Genomic DNA, 20,799 nt, shown 5'->3' with positions numbered 1-20,799 from the left:
TGCCTGAAACCTACGTTTTTTTCAGTGAATTTCAAAGGTTTTTTAAATGCTAATTTCTAACTATAACGTGCCTAAAAGCTATGGTTTTTTTAAGCAAATTTAAAAGGATTTTTAAATGCTAGTTTCTAACTATGCCTACAGAGGTAGGACATGTGAAGAAAGAAGAAAAAATGCACAGAAAGAAGCAAAAGAAATGCAGATGAAGCAACAGAAGTTCACAAAGATGAAGAAAAGTGCAGGAAGAAGCAAGATATGTGCAGAAAGAACTAACAGAGGAGCAGAAAGAGGCCATGTTGCAAAATCATCCTGTGCCCACAACTTTTTCAGACGGGTACTGGTGGTAACTGACTCTGACTAACCAGGCCTAGAGCCCGTGCTATACTAAAAGACACTTTAGAATACAGTGAAAATACCTACATACACTAGGGAACACTATGCGTTGGGGTACCCCTGTGATTAGCATGACCTCCTCTGTAATTCCCTAGTACATAATAGGGCAGGGGGATTAAAACTACCTCTTAAAACGTGCTGTGGGGCGCGTTTGCACAGTGGTGAAGGGAGGGGGGCCTGGTGGGGTTGTTGGCCCCCAGGGACCCTCAGGATTGAAGAAGAATTTATTCCCCAACTTAAAACGCACCACAGGGCATGTTTGCACACCTCACCTCAGGCCCGCACCCTCTCTTTACCACTGTGCAAACACGCCTCATGGCACGTTTTAAGTTGGGGGATTAAGTCCCCTTGAATCCTGAGTGTCCCTGGGGTCCAACTAGCCCACCAGGTATCTCCAGTAAAATGCGCCACAGGGCGCATTTGCAGTGTGTTGTAGGAGGGGACGGGGCCTCAGCACGATCTCCGTGTTTTTTTATTCTTTGTTTATTTAGAAGGGGGGCTGCGTGGCTCCCCTTCTTTTTACTTTATTTGGGCCCTCGGGACCCCATCCCCCAGGACCTTACCCCCATTTAACAAAAAACATAAAAAGTTGAACGGGAAGGAGGCCGTGTGGGCCCCCCTCCCGTGGCCAATTCCAGCCCCGGGAACCCCATCCCCGAGGGCCAGCCATTATTAATTTATTCATTTTTTTAAAAAATTTGGGGGGATGGAGGCCGCGTGGCCCCCTCCCGGGCCAATTCTAGCCCCAGGGACCCCATCCCCCGGGGCTGGCCCTCTCCGTTGGGGACCGTGGTGGGGAGCCCCAATGCCCCCACGGTCCCACCGGCTCCCTGCGCCTGCGGGAGCCGGCATTGCTTTTCCACATGCGAAGCAGCTAACATGCAGCTCCCCATGTGGAAAAGCTATCTGCTTTGCTTCATTGAAGCGAGAGCAGGTTTCCCTGCTCTCGCTTCAATGAAGCAAAGCAGTTTGCAATGACAGGGCGGGAGCTGCGTGGCTCCCGCCTTGTCATTGCAAACAGCAGTGTCCCGGGGTTGGGCACCCCAGGACACTGCAGGAGCCTGCCCCGGGGGTGGCGGTCCCCAGGGCCATCAAGAACTCCAGGAGAGGGGCCTCCCACATATTGCACAGCCCCGGGGTTGGTGGTCCCCGGGGCTCGGGGGTCTGTTACGGACCCCTAATTTGAATATTAGTGCCCGGCGAGGTAGCGGTCCCGGGGCGTGTGGGGGGGCTCGAGCCCCCCCACACAGGTGTAAGTTTTTTAAAATAGAAGCCCCAGGGGGTGGCGGTCCCCGGGGCAGCAGGGGGGCCTTATCGGCCCCCCACACATTAAATATAGGAAGCCCCGGGGGTGGTGGTTCCTGGGGCTGCAGGGGGGCCATGTGCAAATATTTATGGAAAGCACCGGGGGGACCTCCCTGGGCCCCCACAATTACATTAGTGAAGGCCCCTGGTACTTGGCCTAGCTGGGGGCTAAAGAATAACGAAGCGCGGGAGTCCGGGCTTCGTTTTTAAAAAAAAAATCGGCCTATTTTTTTTTTTTTAAATGCTTTTTTTGGACCCCCTGTGCAGGCAGTGTTTCTACCCTGCCCCCTTTTCTTTTTTTTGTGCTTCTTTTTCTGTTTTCTTGTGCCTCGGTTACCGAGGCACAAGATGGCTGCCAACACTTCCTGGTTTGGAGTGTTGACAGCCAATTAGAATGCTGCTCGTGATCAGGAGAGTGCGCGGATCCTCCGCCTCTAAATATCGAAACTTTTATTTTGAATTTTCTCAGCAACTACTGAATGGATTTACACCATTTTTAAAAAGGTCGCTTTCTGAGCCAAGCAGTACCTCCTTGAAAACGTGTTTTCTCCATGTTATTTCCCGAAGGAAACTTTAGACACAACTACAGCCCCAACTACTGAACGGAGTTACACCAAATTTGGGGAAAAGGTAGCCCTTGGTTCAGAAAGAGACCTTTTTTAAAATGGTGTGAATCTGTTCAGTAGTTCCTGAGAAATTTTAAAAAAAGAGGTCAAAAAATCAATTTCCCATAGGAAACTTTAGACACTGTTACAGCTGAAACTGCTGGACGGATTTAAACCAAATTTGGCATAAAGGTAGCCCTTGGTTCAGAAAGAGACCTTATTTTAAATGGTGTAAATCCATTTACTAGTTGCTGAGAAAATAAAAAAATAAAAGTTTTGATATTTAGAGGCAAGGAGGATCCGCGCACCCTCCCGATCATGAGCTTGATTCTTATTGGCTGTCAACACTCCAAACCTCGGAAGTGTTGGCAGCCATCTTGTGCCTCAGTAACCGAGGCACCAGAAAACAGAAAAAGAAATGCAAAAAAAAAAGAAAAGGGGCTCAGGGTAGAAACACCATGACCCCTAGGCCTGCTCAGGGGTCAACTGTGACCTGTGAGAGCATTACAAATCCATACAGCACTCTCTGTCATCCAGCCTGCGTTTAAACGCTTTTCTAAGGTGATGTCCCGACCCAAGAGACAGGGAGGGTGAGTGGCAGTCTGGACTCCAGTGATGGATGTAAATTGTCGCTGGTTCTGTCAGTCGCAGAAGCTAAGGGCACTTGCTGCCAATAAAAATATTGATTTCTCGATGACACTTAATGAAACTTAAGGTGGCGCACTTTGAATCCTATCTGATTTATTGGAGCTTGATGGGGCAGAGTATGTGTGAACGGAATCACTGCCTTGTGGTGTAGTATGAATGGCGTCACGCGCGCAAAAATGTAAGTAAGTGCCATGTAGATTTCCTATGAGCACCAGCTATTATCTGCTAGGACTCCAGTGGTGAACTGGTGAAAACCTGATTGCCGGCAGCGCTGCACAGATGCAGCTGAGCCATAGTCCTGTGTTTACATATTTGCATGAGTACCACAATGCCGGTAAGTCACCCCCTCCCCAAGCAACAGAAGTGAGACTTCAGAGGCGTGTCAGCGCCACCTGGCCCGCGCTTATAAACTCTGCTCTCGCATTCTGTGGTCAGTTCAGAGCTGTCCTCCCTCACAGCCACCAGCCCTCCTGCCGCACAGCCAACAGAACCCTCACTCACAGCCACCAGCCCTCCCCCTCACAGGCACAAGCTCTTCTCACTCACAGCCACCAGCCCTCCTGCCTCACAGCCACCAGCTCTCCTCACTCACAGCTACCAGTCCTCCCCCTCACATCCACCAGCCCTCCTGCCTCACAGCCACCAGCCCTCCTGCCTCACATCCACCAGCCCTCCCCCTCACAGCCACCAGCCCCCACACTCACAGCCACCAGCCCTCCTCACATCCACCAGCCCTCCCCCTCACAGCCCACCATGGCCGGCGCTGCAGCCGCAGTGGCCAAGCAGAGGGCCATGGCCGAAGGCCTGGGCACCAACGAGAACACCATCAAATACCTGAGCCAGGACTTCAAGGCGCTGAGGAACCAGTGCTTGCAGTTGGGGGTCCTGTTTAAGGATGAAGAGTTCCCTGCCTGTTCTTTGACGGTGGGTTACAAGGACCTGGGACCGCGCTCACCCAAGACACAGGCCATTGCCTGGAAACGGCCACAGGTAAGACGCGCATGGTTATGGTAATGTTATGTTATTATATGGTGTGTGTGTTTATATACTGCTTGCCATGTCCATTGCACGGTCTATTGCATTTTTGGGTAGTCCAATTGTATTATTTGCATAGCGCTCTTTGACCTTATTGAAGCACTTGGATATGCGCCGGGCTTCTGGGTGCACGTTGAAGTATGTGGCTGAAACGCTGTTTGTAGTTTGGCCTACGTGTGACATAGGTGTAGTGAGGCGGCTTTAAACAACGCGGTGGAAGAAGGCACACACGTAATCACGGGGTGTAGCGGAAAGTGTGAGAACAGACCCCGTTGCACAATCTGGTACTCACCAACTTTAGGGTGGACGGACTCAAATTTAGAACCTTCTGTTGATGTGCCTCATTGTGCCTCATTGTTTGATACTTTCTTTGCATGTGTGACTATGTGTGTGAGTAACTCTATGGATGAGTGGCGGTCTGTAAGTGTATGTATAGGTGTATGAGTACATATGATGAGTGAGTGCATGTCTGAGTGACTGTATAGGACATTTGGTGAATAAGTGGATGTGTGTGTAGATCTTGGAATTAGGAAATGGGTATGTTTTAACTGGTATTGGGGTGTCCATTGTTTTGAAAATGGTATTTTGTATTTTAGAGTGTGTGTATCAAAGGTTATATTAGGGTGAGAGAAGGTCTGCCACTCTATCACAAGGATGATGTCATCAGTGATGTCATCAGTGATGTCATTTGAGATGTCATGAGTGATGTCATGAGTGATGTCACTGACCATTTCATGAGTGATGTAATATGTGACGTCATCAGCAGTGCATTGCGAGGGCGCGAGTTATAGTTAGCTGAACTAACTATAACAGGGGAATTTTTATGGTTTTGTACGAGTGAAATGTCCAACTAACTATAACGCCCCTGAAACCTATGTTTTTTTTCAGTGATTTTCTAAGGTTTTTTAAATGATAATTTCTAACTATAACATGCCTGAAACCTATGTTTTTTTCAGTGAATATTATATATATATATATATATATATATTCACTGAAAAAACCATAGGTTTTAGGGAAAGTTATAGTTAGTTGGACATTTCACTCGTACAAAACCATAGAAATTCCCCGTTATAGTTAGTTCAGCTAACTATAACTTGCGCACCCGCAATGCACTGCTGATGACATCACATATTACATCAATCATGACATGGTCAGTGACATCACTGATGACATCACTGATGACATCTCAAGTGACATCACTGATGACATCACTGATGATATCATCCATGTCATAAATTAATGCATCTTCTCACCCACTAAAAATTACAGACGGTCATTCTCAAAACCATTAACACTCCAACACCAATAACTACATACCTATTCACTGATTCTTGGGTCTACACACACATCCACCCACTCATCCGTACAGTCACTCATATTTATGGTCACTTAGTACAGGACTATCACATGCACTCATACACCTATATAGACACTCACACATCGCCACTCATCCAGAGACCAGAGAGGAACTCACACATCTTGTCAGTCATGCAAATAAATAATCACACACCCATTTACTCACCTATACAGTTATACACACACCGGCTCACTTACACATATAAATACTAGCACATCCTTATGCTTCTATACAATCACTGCTACAAGCACACACTCATCCATACAGCCACTTTTACAATCACACACTCTTACTTATAGCCATTTAAATACTCTAACACACATATATACTGCCTTTTACATATGTAGTTACTCACACATGTACCACTGAGATATACATTCACTACCTAAAACACCCATACACACACTCACCCACCCATGCAGTCCATCACAGATGCACTCTTGAAAACATGCACCCAGTGAATCACCCACTCACACATCTATGTACAGAGTCACACACACCCTACCCACACAAAGACTCAGGCACCCATACAGATACTCAGACAACCAATCAATAACTCATATAGACCCTAAAGGAGCTAATCACAATCCCATGCAGCCGCTTACACACCAACAGACAGATGGATACAGACATTCACACAGTTTTCTCACCAACCCATGCATTCAGTAAGATACGTTTAATCACTCATTTATAGACTCAGTCACGTACCTACTAAATCATCCATTCAGACACTTATACACCCACTCATTCTTCAATACGCCTTTCCCTATATATATTAAACATATTTAAACTTTACAGAAACACACAGTCAGTGGATGATGTCATCAGTGATGTCACTGACCATGTCATGAGTGATGTAATATGTGACGTCATCAGCAGTGCATTGCATCGGCGCGAGTTATAGTTAGCTGACCTAACTATAACAGGGGAATTTCCATGGTTTTGTACGAGTGAAATGTCCAACTAACTATAACTTTCCCTAAAAAATATGTTTTTTTCAGTGAATTTCTAGGGTTTTTTAACTGCTAATTTCTAACTGTAACGTGCCTGAAACCTATGGTGTTTTAAGTGAATTCCTAAGGTTTTTTTAAATGCTAGTTTCTAACTATGCCTACAGAGGTTGGACATCTGAAGAAAGAAGAAAAAACGCACAGAAAGAAGCAAAAGAAATGCAGAAAGAGGCAACAGAAGTCCACAAAAACGAAGTGCAGGAGAAGCCAAACATGTCCAGAAAGAACCAACAGAGGAGCAGAAAGATGCCTTGTTGCAAAATAATCCTGTACCCACAACTTTTTCAGTCAGGTACTGGGGGTAACTGACTCTGACTAACCAGGCCTAGAGCCAGTGCTATGCTAAAAGACACTTAGAATACAGTGACTACACCTACATACACTAGGGAACACTATGCGTTGGGGTACCCCTGTGATTAGCATGACCTCCTCTGTAAGTCCCTAGTTCATAATAGGGCAGGTGGATTAAAACTACCTCTTAAAACAGGGAGCTTTTGCACAGTGGTGAAGGGCCCTGTGGCCATTTTAAGTTGGGAAATTAAGTCCCCTTGAATCCTGCGGGTCCCTGGGGTCCAACTAGCCCACTAGGTACCTCCAGTAAGCGCCACAGAGCTGCGTTGCACAGAGGTGTAAAAAGGGGCATGGCCTGGACCACCTCTCTGCAACGCAGGCCTTTGGCACTTGCTGGAGGTACCTGGTGGGGTAGTTGGCACCCAGGGGCCCTCAGGATTGAAGGTAACTTAATTCCCCAACTTAAAATGCACCACAGGGCGTGTTTGCATACTTCACCTCTGGACCCGCCCCCTCCCTTGACCACTGTGCAGAGGCACCCTGTGGCACATTTTAAGGTGGGGAATTAAGTCCCCTTGAAAATTGAGAGTCCCTGGGTCCAACTAGCCCACCATGTACCTCAAGCAAACACCACAGAGCTGCATTGCAGAGAGGTGGTCCAAGGCCATGCCCCATTTTACACCTCGCTGCAATGAAACTCTGTGGCGCTTACTGGACGTACCTGGTGGGTTAGTTGGCCCCCATGGACCCTCAGGATTCAAGGGGACTTAATTCCCCAACTTAAAACATGCCACAGGGCATGTTTGCACACTTGTGACATCAGGCCACGCCCCCTCCCTGCACCACTGCGCAAACGCACCCACTGGTGCATTGTAAATTGGGGGATTAAGTCCCCTTGAGTCCTGAGGGTCTGTGGAGGCCAACTAGCCCACCACTTACCTCCAGTAAGCGCCACAGAGCTGCGTTGCAGAGTGGTGTAAAAAGGGGCATGGCCTGAGCCACCTTTCTGCAATGCAGCGCAGTGGTGCTTACTGGAGCTAAGTGGTGGGCTAGTTGACCCTCAGGAACCCTCCTAGAATTGAAGAGGAATTAATTCCCCAACTTAAAACGCACCAGAGGGCGTGTTTGCACACATGTCACATCAGGCCCCACCCCCTCCCTTCACCACTGTGCAAACGCACCCCGTGGGGCGTTTTAAGTTGGTGGATAAAGTCCCCTTGAATCCTGAGGGTCCCTGGGGTCCAACTAGCCCACCACTTACCTCCAGAATGCACCACAGAGCTACATTGCAGAGTGATGTAAAAAGAGGCATGGCCTGGGCCACCTCACTGCAACGCAGTGCAGTGGCGCTTACTGGAGCAAGTGGTGGGCTAGTTGGCCCCCAGGAACCCTCAGAATTGAAGAGGAATTAATTCCCCAACTTAAAACGCGTCACAAGGCGTGTTTGCACACATGTCACCTCAGGTCCCGCCCCGTCCCTTCACCACTGGGGCAAATGCGCACCGTGGCACGTTTTAAGTTGGGAAATTAATTCCTCTTCAATTCTGAGGGTCTCTGGGGGCCAACTAGCCCACCAGGTAACTCCAGTATGCACCAGAGAGCTACTTTGCAGAGAGGTGTTCAGAGGCCATGCCCCTTTTTACACCTCCCTGCAACGCCCACACTTTTTTTTCTCTGCCCCCGGGACCTGGCCCACCCGGGGGCTAAATATTAACGATGCACGGTATCCCTTGCTTCGTTTTTTAAATTTTGCCCGAAATTCGCGCTGGGTGCGCCAATCTCGCCAATTTTTTTTTTTAATCCTTTATTTGCCCCTGGGGGTCTTTTTGGGACCCCCTGAGCAGGCCTAGGGCATCAGGGTGTTTCTACCCTGCCCCCTTTTCTTGTTTTCATGTTTCTTTTTCTGTTTTCTTGTGCCTCGGTTCTCCCTTTTTTCTCGGCCCCCGCTTGACGAATCACCCCGAAACTTTCAGGATAGGAGCTGACCGGAGCGCCCCTCCAGTTTTGAAGATTTGTCACTGGACACCAAAGTTATTGGAAAAAGGATATTACGATTTTCCTATGGTAACTAGGTCCTAACTATAACTACCTACTGGTGACCTCCAGTAGGTAATATGTGTGTGTGTGTGTGTGTGTGTGTGTGTATATATGTATATATATATATATATTATCTACTGGCGGTCACCAGTAGATAGTTATAGTTGGGACCTAGTTTCCATAGGAAAAGCTTTTTTGTTTTTCCAATATCTTTGGCGCAGCATAACGAATCTTTGCGAAATTTTCAAACCTCGTGGGGCGCTCCAGTCAGCTCCTTTCTTGAAAGTTTTGGGGTGATTTGGCAAGCAGGGGCCGAGAAATAAGGGGGGTCCCAAACCGTGTTTTTCTCCATGTTATTTTCCATAGGAAACTTTAGACACGGCTACAGCTTGAACTGCTAAACGGAATTACACCAAATTTGGCAAAAAGGTAACCCTTGGTTCAAAAAGAACTCTTTTTGTTAAATGGTGTAAATCCGTTCAGTAGTTCCTGAGAAATTAAAATAAAAAGTTTTGATATCTGCGCGGAGCCTAAACCCCTGAGCACGAGCTTGGCTCTAATTGGCTGCCAACACTTCAAACCAGGAAGTGTTGGCAGCCATCTTGTGCCTCGCATTGAGTGAAATTCAAAAAGGTGAGACAAGTAGGCATGATTGTGTATATTGGGATTAATTAAGGTACATGTATATAAATGTATATTCACCTTCTGTAAGTATATGCCCTGTGTGTGTGAGATTGATGTGAGGAGACACGGTGTCCCGGTAAGCAATAGGGGAGGAGCTACGTTAGGTCGAGTTATATACTGGCAGCGAAGGCTATGCATACTCTTCGCGGAGGGGGCAAATATTGTTTTTGCGGCGTTTTCTTTTGAAAACGCATAAAGAGGAGCTTAAAGCCCAAGTCTTTTGGCTAGGCGGCGGTAAAATATGTGAGCGGTGATTGCGCTACACCATCAAAAATCACCCGCATGGAGTTCAATTATAGGCTGAGCGTGACTCTCACTGGTACAGTGCAAGCGAATGTCCAGCACCGGCTCAGTGTACCGTGAGGGTTCAGCAACTCAGCTGCTGAGTGCGGACTTAGTGTCTGTGTTGTGCCTGCACATTGAACCAGACAGTGAACGCAGCCCCCAACCTGATGTGCCCCCGGAGCTGGAATTTTCCCGGACTCGCAGTGATCTCGCCAGTGGCGGATGATGGTCTCCGAGGTGCCCGTGATTCCTGGCGGGCAGAGCTCGCTTCCCTGGTGGCAAACGTGCCTGGCTGTGCTCCGGGGCCGCGGGCACCAGCTTTAACTTTGGGCAGCGGCGGTGTCGGGAAAGTCTGGAGCGGCAGGAGCCATGATGGGCTATACTACTACTAAACTGAGAAAAATCCTAATTTTAAGACTTTCGGTATTCACAGAAGGCATTTAGGAGTCCTAAAGTTAGGACTCCTAACTTCTGTGAATACCGAAATGAGTAAGTGCCTTCTGTGAATACCAAAATGAGTAAGTGCCTTCTGTGAATACCAAAATGGTAGTAAGTTTAGGATTTTGTCTTAAGTTAGTTCTGTGAATCGGGCCCTCTCTCTCTCACTGGTGTCTTTGTGCCCACCTAGCACTCTCTCACTGGTGTCCCCGTGCCCACCTAGCTAGGACTTTCTCTCACTGGTGTCTCTATCCCACCTAGCACTCTCTCACTGGTGTCCCCGTGCCCACCTATCACTCTCTCACTGGTGTCCCCGTGCCCACCTATAACTACCCATCATGTTCTGTGCAATGTTGTGTATATGCTTGGCCAGCAAGCTGTGCATAGATGGTCTCCACACACAGTGCATAAACTGTACCTTTTAATGCTGTATTTGCTTTTATTTTTTTTACCTAAATGCCTTGTTTTAACATCACAGTTTTTAAGTCACTTGAGAACAGCTAGCTCAAACTGTTTATTTTTTGGGGAGGGGTGCTTTGTTTTCTTGCACCCACATTTGTTGCAGTTCTGGGACACTTGTGGTGCCTGGGCGTTATGTGTCTCTTTCATGGCATCCATGTAGTCTTATTGTGTTTTGTTTCAATTACCCTTCTAATTTGCGTACAGAGGGCTTCGCTTTTCAGGTTGGCAGAACGTGCAGTCGGATTGCTGTGGACTGTCATTGTGTTGGAAGCTGCCGTTAATGCCCGTAACAGACACGAGGTGGGGTGCGAGAGTGAAAACTTGAACTAACTCCATCCTCTCGCATCTGTCACTGGCCTCTATTTACCACATTTGTGCATACCCAAATGTCCCATTTTAATGTTCAGATAAAACAATATATAGCGCAGTGCCGTACTGTGCAGTTGGCAGTGTGAATAAAAGCCTATTTATTACCCTGGCAGCTCCATACCCCCCACTTCTGTTTTGTTTTTAAATTTAATTACTGTGGCATTCTGGATATAAAAAGCCCTTATTTCACAGGCAAATTTTTGTTTAGTGTTCAAGCTTTGCTGAGCCATTGGCCTTTTGAGGCGATGATCAGAATTTTTTGTGCCGTGCTGGGATTGCAAGCTATATAATAGTATGTTCCTTTAAGAAATAAACAGTTTGTGAATGACTATAGAGACCAGCTAGAGCCACTTAATGGGTTTGATTGGATTACTCAGTGTGCGACTCCCGTCCCTTTTTCCTGCAGTATTATGTACTCATTCCATTTGTTTTGCCAACGTTTAGGGGCATTTGAAAGTTAATGGTTTGTGAAGAGCAGAGGTCTGTGGTGAAGAGTGCCCTGCTCACCCCCACCCACCCCCTCAGTCCCAGAGGTCCACTGTCATTTAGGTATGAATGTGGCCAGGAGCTGGCCACACTAGCTGCCGAGGCCCCCTGGGGTAGGCCTGGCACCTCGCCCAAGCCAGGCAGGCCCAACAGCATCTTGCACAGGAGTGCGGATGGCAGGCGACCATATGTTCTCTTCGACCCTACTTGTCACCACCCCAGCTCCCTGGCTCGTGTTCCCTGTGCTTACAATACATGTTTACTCTACTACCGTGCGTTTTTTAGCATCCTACTGCCAACTCTTGGCCGTTCCTCCGCTGGGTTTTTTCATACCGTCTGTCATGAGTGTGCTTAGAACTAATGCTTAACCGACAGGCACAATTATGCATGCCGACCATTGTGAAAATTGAGGCACGACTTGTGCAATTTTGGAGTCGACGATCTGCAGCCTGTTCCCCATAGTTCCTGTGCGACTGACGCGCCAGCCCAGGGCACGCAAGTCAGTCGCGGTCACATTGGTCCAACCTGTGCCAACAGGAGAGGTAGTGATGATAAATGGCAGTCTCTCACAGCATGTCTTGCTTGTTACACCAATGTGTTTCTGTTGTGCTTTTTTACTTTGTTGTTTGTGTCCTGGTGGCAAAAGACACACAATTGATGGATGGAATGAAGAACAAATCAAAACATTCTCCCAATTCAAGAGATCTGGGTTAAAATCCATCATTCTTTTGCTCACCATGCCACTCCAGTTTAGACCTGGCCATATGAAAATCTAACCGCTTTTAATCTTTATTTCGGTTATAAAACCATAATAGATACACACATATTTTTCCTTGACAGTGGAACCCATGGTACAGTTGCACGAGTAAAATCAGATATTTAATACACCAGGTTCTAATAGTCGAGTATCTCGTAATGTAATTTGTAAACACAGAGGAGGTCACTAAGATACATCATTTGCTATGTGTGTACTCAAATAACACCAAGTAAAATTGATGAAACAGGGATAAAGTGCACATGCGTTAATGTCAGACAATCGCCATAGTTTCCTCTCTGAGACTTTCAATAAAAACCCTATTACCTTTATAAATTTATAAAATAATAAAATAAATGTTGATAATAACTTTTGAGCAAGAGGTTAAAAACAGGATCCTGGGAATTAGAGCACCCTCGGTTCATGGGATTTTTACTGCAGCTAGTCCCTAGCACAAGAAAGAGTAGACTGGAGCCTTCGCCTAATGGCCCAGAACCGGCCAAGAAATTATGCGACAGCACATACAAAGGATGGTCTCGTATCAGATCTTAACATCCGTAAGGCATCAAGGTGGCTATGAGTCCCCAACTGTCTACATAGTGGGACCAGCCAACTCCTTCTTGGTCTGTCGTAAGCTGGATATGCAAAAAAAACATGACCCACAATTTCGTTAGGGTCTGGGCAGGAAGGGCATTCCTTGGGTTGGCTGGTGTTTTTGAGCCAAAGGTTGGTAAAAGCATTAATAGGTAAACAGCCAAACATAAACTGCGTATATAATTTCCTGTCCCCAGGCACTTTGATGATATCAATATATTTCTCAAGGTGTTTAGAGGATTTTATGTCTAAGAAAACATCGGTTAAGCAACCATGAAGAATTCTCAAGTTGGTGGTCTGCTCTACCCATAGCCAATATTGTCACTTTAACAGATCCTTTGAATACAGTGGTGGGGAACTAACAGACTCGTTTGGGAGGCCAATTGCTGCCCGAACAGTATTGACATATTTTATATACCCAATTTATTTGTTCCTGTCTAGGGCAGACACTTCGTTAAAGCAGCAACATAGGGGGCCAGGTCGGGGGTAGTGACCAACCTATACCAAAAGAGCAAGGGGCGCAGACTCACTTGGTCGTGTATAGACCTGACTCCCAGGTCCACTTTCAACGGAAGAAGGGGGGTGCTTTGGGGCAGGGTCACAAGACTCGTAAGAAACTTGTTTTCAACTGTTGTTAATTTCCTTGCATCTGCTACACCCCACAGTTCTGCCCCACTACTCACAACCTTTGCGCTATAGAGTTTAAGGGCTGGGGCTACGGGCTTCGTGTATGATAAACAAATCTCGTGCCGCAATGCCCCGGATAGCTGAGAGAATTTTAGGGACGCCTTGTTCAACTGGTCATTCCAGGTCATGCTATCAGACAACCCTATGCCCAAGTATTCAAAAGAGCTAACCCTCTCCAATGGGATGTTATCTAGGATCAAGTTCCATTTAAAAGATTTACAAGGGTTCATTATTATCAACTTGGTTTTGGAGGTGTTGATAACCAAGCCCCTCGCATCACAGAAGACCCTTAAATTGGTCCAGGAGCTTCTGGAGACCCATAGGAGTTTTAGATACCTAAAAGGGTATCGTCAGCGAACAGCAAAGTAGCTATTTTCTGGTTCACCAAAGAAGGAGCGTCAGCCGCGGTTGAACATAAAAGGTCAACAATCTGATTGACATAAAGGGAAAAAAGAGTAGGGGCAAAAACGCCCCCTTGGCGAACTCTACGCTGGGTCGGTAAGTTGCCCCTGGTTGCCCCACCTCACACGTGCCTGAGTGGAAAGAGCACTTGATAAAACCGCTGGCATTGGATGTAGTTCATTGGTGCTATCTATTCTTTGGTAAAGCTATTTCAGACAGGAGGTCAGGGATCAAAGGTGTACTACCCCTACTCACATCTCCTACTTCATGCACAATATCTGGGCTTGGGTTAGTGGACAATATGGGTGTGAGAGTGGGGACGACATGGTGCATATCTAGAGACGAATCCTCAGCAGGCACGGCAAGGGCAGCAAAGCGATTGCGCAGGGGGAACTCTTCAAATCCACTATAGTCTGTAGGTCAGGATGGGCCATCCTTATCCAGCGCACTTAATATAACCATGTTATGCTCAGCTGCAACTGCAGACGTTTAGTTTACTTAGAAGCAAGTTTAAATAGACTTGGGATGTTACCATATCAAGCAGTGGCAGGGAGGGATTTGGTATGGGGAATTCCAGCTGGCAGGAGGCTAGGGGCTGGAGCGGGTGATGACAGCATTTCCTCACAATCGGTGATAATAATCTCTATACGATCTAGAATTTCCTCGCCAGTCCCCCCTTCACTCTCATCACCTTTTACAGTTGCCAAGGTCTGTTTTTTTAGTCGCTTTTTCCTAGCACCTCCCTGCCTGGGTTCAATCTCTTTCCGCTTCCCCATTGCTACAACTGTTGATCAGATATAAATATTTCCTACAGGGGAATTGAGTCTACAACGTAACACAGCGCTATGAAGTATCCCCAGAGACTGTAGACACAAGGCACAAGGTCCAGGAATGTCAATGAAAATTAGCTATACGTTCTCAAAGTTCCACCTTGGTTTTTGCCGAAACTTGCAATGTTAAACAGTATTAAGAATGATGGTATAAACAGTACCTTTAGAGGATTGAATTAAGAGAGAGACTCAACTGCTCCAAGCACACGATATCAGGGGGGTGGCCCAGCCCAGCCTCCTATGGGTGATGACATGCAAGGACGGGCCCGCCCTTGGCCCAGGCTTCGCCCGGGCACATCCAGCGCCTCGGGGGGAGAGGCTGCGCTTTGTAGCACGATGGAAGCGCCTCCCCATCACCTGTGGTAGCAGAAGCGGGAAGGCTTTGACCCTTGATGCACCCTGGGACTCGTAGTCCCACCAGGGTGGATGGCGACCCCAAGGCATCTCGGGGAAAATTTCCGACATGTGAAGGTGATGTCTCTGGGCTTAGGCTCCCGCCAGAGTGTGGAGCTGAATGGCAGGAGCTAGCAGCCAAGATGCCCCCTTCAGTGTTGACCCTGTGCCCCAGCCCGAACTGCAAAACCAGGTCCTCTCTGGACCGGAAACAAGCATCCTAGGACCTTTTTCAGGGTTTCATAACTCATCAGCCATGATAGCTTGAATCCAGTGGCACAGTGAGCCCAGGACCTATGTCTGGGCATACCCGGCGAACTTAGGGAGTGAAAACAAATGGCACACAATTGATTGACGGAATGAAGACCAAATCAAATCATTCACCCCCAGATGGCGGCAGGCAGCACTAGGGCCAGAGGTTGGGCTGGTTTACTGCCTGGCCACCCTTAGGCCACAGACTTTATCCACCGCTGATGTCAGCCGCTCCTCAGGAAGGCACAGCCAGCTTGTCACCATTTCCTTTTCTCACCCTGTGTGTCTTGTGATTCTACCGGTGTCTTGTCCAAGGGCTGTGATGGTGGTTACTTGCACCTCCTGGTTTGCCGTGTGGATGTCTGGAGCAGCTGCGTTAGACAGACTTTGCTTGCATCCATTATGGTTAAATCTGTACTTTTCTGTTCAAGCTCTGGGCTCCCCACCAGGCCGCCCCCTTTCCCCCAACGCAGCCTGTGGTTCTTTTCTCTTGTGACCATTTGGTGGTTTAATTTCTGTTTTAAGGCAAGTGTACCTCGTTTTGTACAGCTTTGATAGCACTCCTTCCACCCTGTTTTGTTTGTGAAGAAGTGAGGCCGGATAATGGAGAGTGTGCCATTAGTTAACAGAGTTTGCAGGCTTGCAAGTCAATGCACCATAATGCCAGTGGTAGTGGACAAGACGTCACACACCCTTTGATACTCGTCAGTGCCACCACTGAGTTGGGGAGGAGGGATGGCGTGGAAACTGCAGAAGGTAAACAGTCGGCCCCAACCCCTCCCTTTAGTTTTGTTCTTGCTGTTGGTTGTCTGACCTCTCTTACCAGTGTAGATAAGGGCACTAAACGGCAAACCAGTAGTATCGGCTGTTATCAATAATTAACCTTCATGTTCTTAACAGGAAGTGGCGTGAGCACACTAAAATGGTTCTGCAATCCATTTACCAACATTTCTGCAATGACTGTCCTGATTCCTGACATTTTGGGATACTGTATTTGGTATGCATGTACATGCTTGAGGATATGGGGGCCAGTGAATGAGTGTGAAAAACATGCCTGGGTATGTACGCTTTTGTGTGTGTGTATATGGGTATATATATATATCATTATATAAATATATATATGTATATATATATTATCTACTGGCGGTCGGCAGTAGTTAGTTATTGTTAGGACCTAGTTTCCATAGGAAAAGCGTTTTTGTTTTCCCAATAACTTTGGCGCCGGATGACGAATCTTTGTGACATTTTCAAAACTCGTGGGGCGCTCTGGTCAGCTCCTGTTACTCCCCACACATTCCTCCAATCACCCATCCAGCACTATCTACTTATCCTATCACTCCGCCAATACCTAAGCACTTATAAATTCACCATGCACTCTGTTTGAAGCACTGTAATTATTCCAGTTACTAGTCATGTACTTATGGAATGGCCCAGCCAGTAACATGAGTACAGCTACAATATTCTGTGCACTATCCATGCAGACCTCTAACCAGCTACATACTATTGATACACTTTTCTAAATACCCAGTTAGTAGCTATGCAGTCTAGGAATCCTCCAGTCTGTCCCATGTACTTCTCCAATCACATATCCAGCACTATCTACTTATACTATCAGTCCGCCAATACCTAAGCACTTAAAAATTCACAATGCACTCTGTTTGCAGCACTGTATTTATTGCAGTTACTAGTCATGTACATATGGAATGGCCTAGCCAGTAACACTAGTACAGCTACAAAATGTTGGGCACAATCCATGCAGACCTCTAACCAGCTACATACTATTGATACACTCTTCTAAATGGCCAGTTAGTACCATGCAGTCTAGGAATCCTCCTGTCTGTCCCATGCACTTCTCCTATCACCCATCCAGCACTATCTACTTATCCTATCACTTCGCCAATACCTAAGCACTTATAAATTCACCATGCACTGTGTTTGCAGCACTGTAATAACTCCAGTTACTAGTCACGTACTTCTAGAATGGCCTAGCCACTAACACAAGTACAGCTACAATATTCTGTGCACTATGCATGCAGACCTCTAACCAGCTACAGACTATTGGTACACTCCTGTAAATACCCAGGTTGTACACATGCAGCCTAGGAATCCTCCTGTCAGTCCCATGCTCTTCTCCAATCACTTATCCACCACTATCGACTTATACTATCAGTCCGCCGATACCTAAGCACTTATAAATTCACAATGCACTCTGTTTGCAGCACTGTAATTATTGCAGTTACTAGTCATGTACATATGGAATGGCCTAGCCAGTAACACTAGTACAGCTACAAAATGTTGGGCACAATCCATGCAGACCTCTAACCAGCTACATACTATTGATACACTCTTCTAAATGGCCAGTTAGTACCATGCAGTCTAGGAATCCTCCTGTCTGTCCCATGCACTTCTCCTATCACCCATCCAGTACTATCTACTTATCCTATCACTTCGCCAATACCTAAGCACTTATAAATTCACCATGCACTGTGTTTGCAGCACTGTAATAACTCCAGTTACTAGTCATGTACTTATAGAATGGTCTAGCCACTAACACAAGTACAGCTACAATATTCTGTGCACTATGCATGCAGACCTCTAACCAGCTACATACTATTGGTACACTCCTGTAAATACCCAGGTTGTACCCATGCAGCCTACAAATCCTCCTGTCAGTCCCATGCTCTTCTCCAATCACTTATCCACCACTATCGACTTATACTATCAGTCCGCCGATACCTAAGCACTTATAAATTCACAATGCACTCTGTTTGCAGCACTGTAATTATTGCAGTTACTAGTCATGTTCATATGGAATGGCCTAGCCTCTAACACAAGTACAGCTACAATATTCTGTGCACTATCCATTTAGACCTCTAACCAACTATATACTACTGATTAAATCCTCTAAATACTCTGGTAGTACTCATGTATTCTAGCAATTCTCCTGTCAGTCCCCATGCACTTCTCCAATCACCCATCTATAAGTATCTACTTATCAAATCACTCCGCCAATATCCAAGCACTTATAAATACGCCATGCACTCTCTTTACAGCACTCTAATTATCCAGTTACTAGTCACGTACTTATGCAATGGTGCAGACACTAACAAGCACTGCTACAATTCACTGTGCACTATCCATACAGATCTCTAACTAGCTACAACCTACTGATTCAATCTTCTAATTACCCTTGTGCTACCTATGCAGTCTAGCAAACACACTCACTCCCCATGCACTTCTCCAATCACCCATCTAGCACAATGTACTTATCCAATCACTCCGCCAATACCCAAGCACTTATAAATTATCCATGCACTCTCTTTACAGCACTGTAATCATCCAGTCACTGCTTACGTACTCATACAATGGACCAGGCACTAACACAAACACTGCCACAATCCTCTGTGCACTATCCATGCAGACCTCTAACCAGCTACATACTACTGATTCACTCCTGTAATTACCCTGGTAGTACCCATGCAGTATAGCAACCCCCCTGTCAGTCCCTATGCACATCTCTAATCAGCCATCTAGCAGTATGTACTTATACAATCACTCCGCCAAAACCCAAGCAGTTATAAATTCACCATGCACTCTCCTTGCAGTACTGTAATCATCCAGTTAAATAGGCACTACTCATACAGTCATACAATCATTCATGCACTACCCATGCACTGTTTGAATCAATCAACATCTACAGATATACTCATGCAATCACCCATGCATTACAATGCAGTTAGTTCTCTTTTTTTAACCAGATAAGGTAGTTCTAAAAAGAACTTTTCTTTTCTTCTTTTTTTGATTTTATACTTTTTTTGTGTTTTTTAAACAATTTTGTAAATTTTTTTGGCATTTTCTTTCAAAACAGGAAAAACAAAAGAAGTAAGTTTAAACTTTGCAATTAACCAGTCATTGCAACAATAAAATAAAAAAATAAACAATGGTGGTTTCTTGCCGCAGAAATCACAGCATCGATGGATTGCTCCCCACAGCAAACAAGAGTGTTGCACTTGATGCAAATTTGCTTAAGATTTCCAAATTCAGGACGAATGTCCGGGCCTCGTGATGAGGAGGTTGAAGTTCCAGATGTGCTTGGACCAGCTCCCTGGTCATCGTGCTGCCTTTGTTCTCGTGCACGTCACATTTGTTCCCGTGTAAATAGACGAGGGTGAATGGTCTGCATGTGTTTATATATGTTGGTTGTTCCGCAGGAGTATTTTTTGTCAATGCCCCTTGAGAGAACTCTTGAACATAAAATGCAAGTGACCTTTCATGCATTCACTTTCTTTGCTCCAGGTGGAATTGTGAAGAATTATCCACCACAGGATTATAAGAAGCCATATCCAAAAAAAGAAGAAAACACTAAAGAAATCTACAACCTACCTCAAAAAACACAGCAGGTGTGTCTCCTGGGATGCTGTAGAAAGAATGAGAAAAATGGGTGGGGTCCTCCAACTTCTAGAATGGGAAACCTTATGAACCAATTAAATGCTTTCTTTTAAAGTCACATGGGAGTCATGCACCCGGCACGCACCCAGCGCGCACCCGACGCGACTTCGCGAAAGTGTATTTAACAATAATATAACTTTATTGCAATTAGACATATATCATTTCAATCATTAGTTTACATAATCTCTTGGTCTAATATACGTACACATATAGTTTTCAACATAAAACATTTTTCGGGGGAATCGCATACCCAGAACGACCACACACGTTCATTACGTTACGCGTGGCGGGAAACCGCACTTCCGTCGCATAACAAACATGGACATGATGCGATCCCATATGTATATGAAGTTACACGGGGTCAGGCAGCGCGCACCTGTTGCTAACCAAATGCGTATCCTTCACGACTTTGCCAATATGGCGGCTTGAATCCGTGTGATAGTTTGTTTGCATGACTGACCAGGTGTATGAGTAACTCTTTGGGTGAGTGGCAGGGTGTGAGTGTCTATATGGGTTTATGAGTGGATATATCAGTGGCTCTATAGATGAATGTGTGTATGTGTGACTGTATGGGTTAGTGGGCGAATGTGTGTGTAGAAGTATGAATCACTGAGCAGGTATGTACTAATTGCTATTGGTCTGTCCATGGTTTCAATATTGGTGGTCTGTATTTTGGAGTAGGTGTATGAAAGGTTTTATTAGGGTATGAGGAGGTGCATCAGATGATCACATGGATGATGTCATCAGTGATGTCATCAGTGATGTTATTTGAGATGTCATCAGTGATTTTATCAGTGATGTCACTGAGCATGTCATGAGTGATATAATATGTGACGCCATCAGCAGTGCATTGCGGGGGCGCGAGTTATAGTTAGGTATACTAACTATAATGGCCGAATTTCTATGGTTTTGTATGAGTGAAATGTCAAACTAACTATAATGACACTGAAACCTGTGTTTTTTTCTGTGAATTTCTAAGGTTTTTTAAATGCTAGTTTCTAACTATAATGTGCTAATTTCTAATTATAATATTCAT

The sequence above is a fragment of the Triturus cristatus genome, chromosome 5_2 (assembly GCF_964204655.1).
Source record: "Triturus cristatus chromosome 5_2, aTriCri1.1, whole genome shotgun sequence".
Classification (NCBI taxonomy): domain Eukaryota; kingdom Metazoa; phylum Chordata; class Amphibia; order Caudata; family Salamandridae; genus Triturus; species Triturus cristatus.
The sequence above is the reverse complement of the archived record's forward strand: the minus strand, read 5'-3'. Positions refer to the sequence as shown.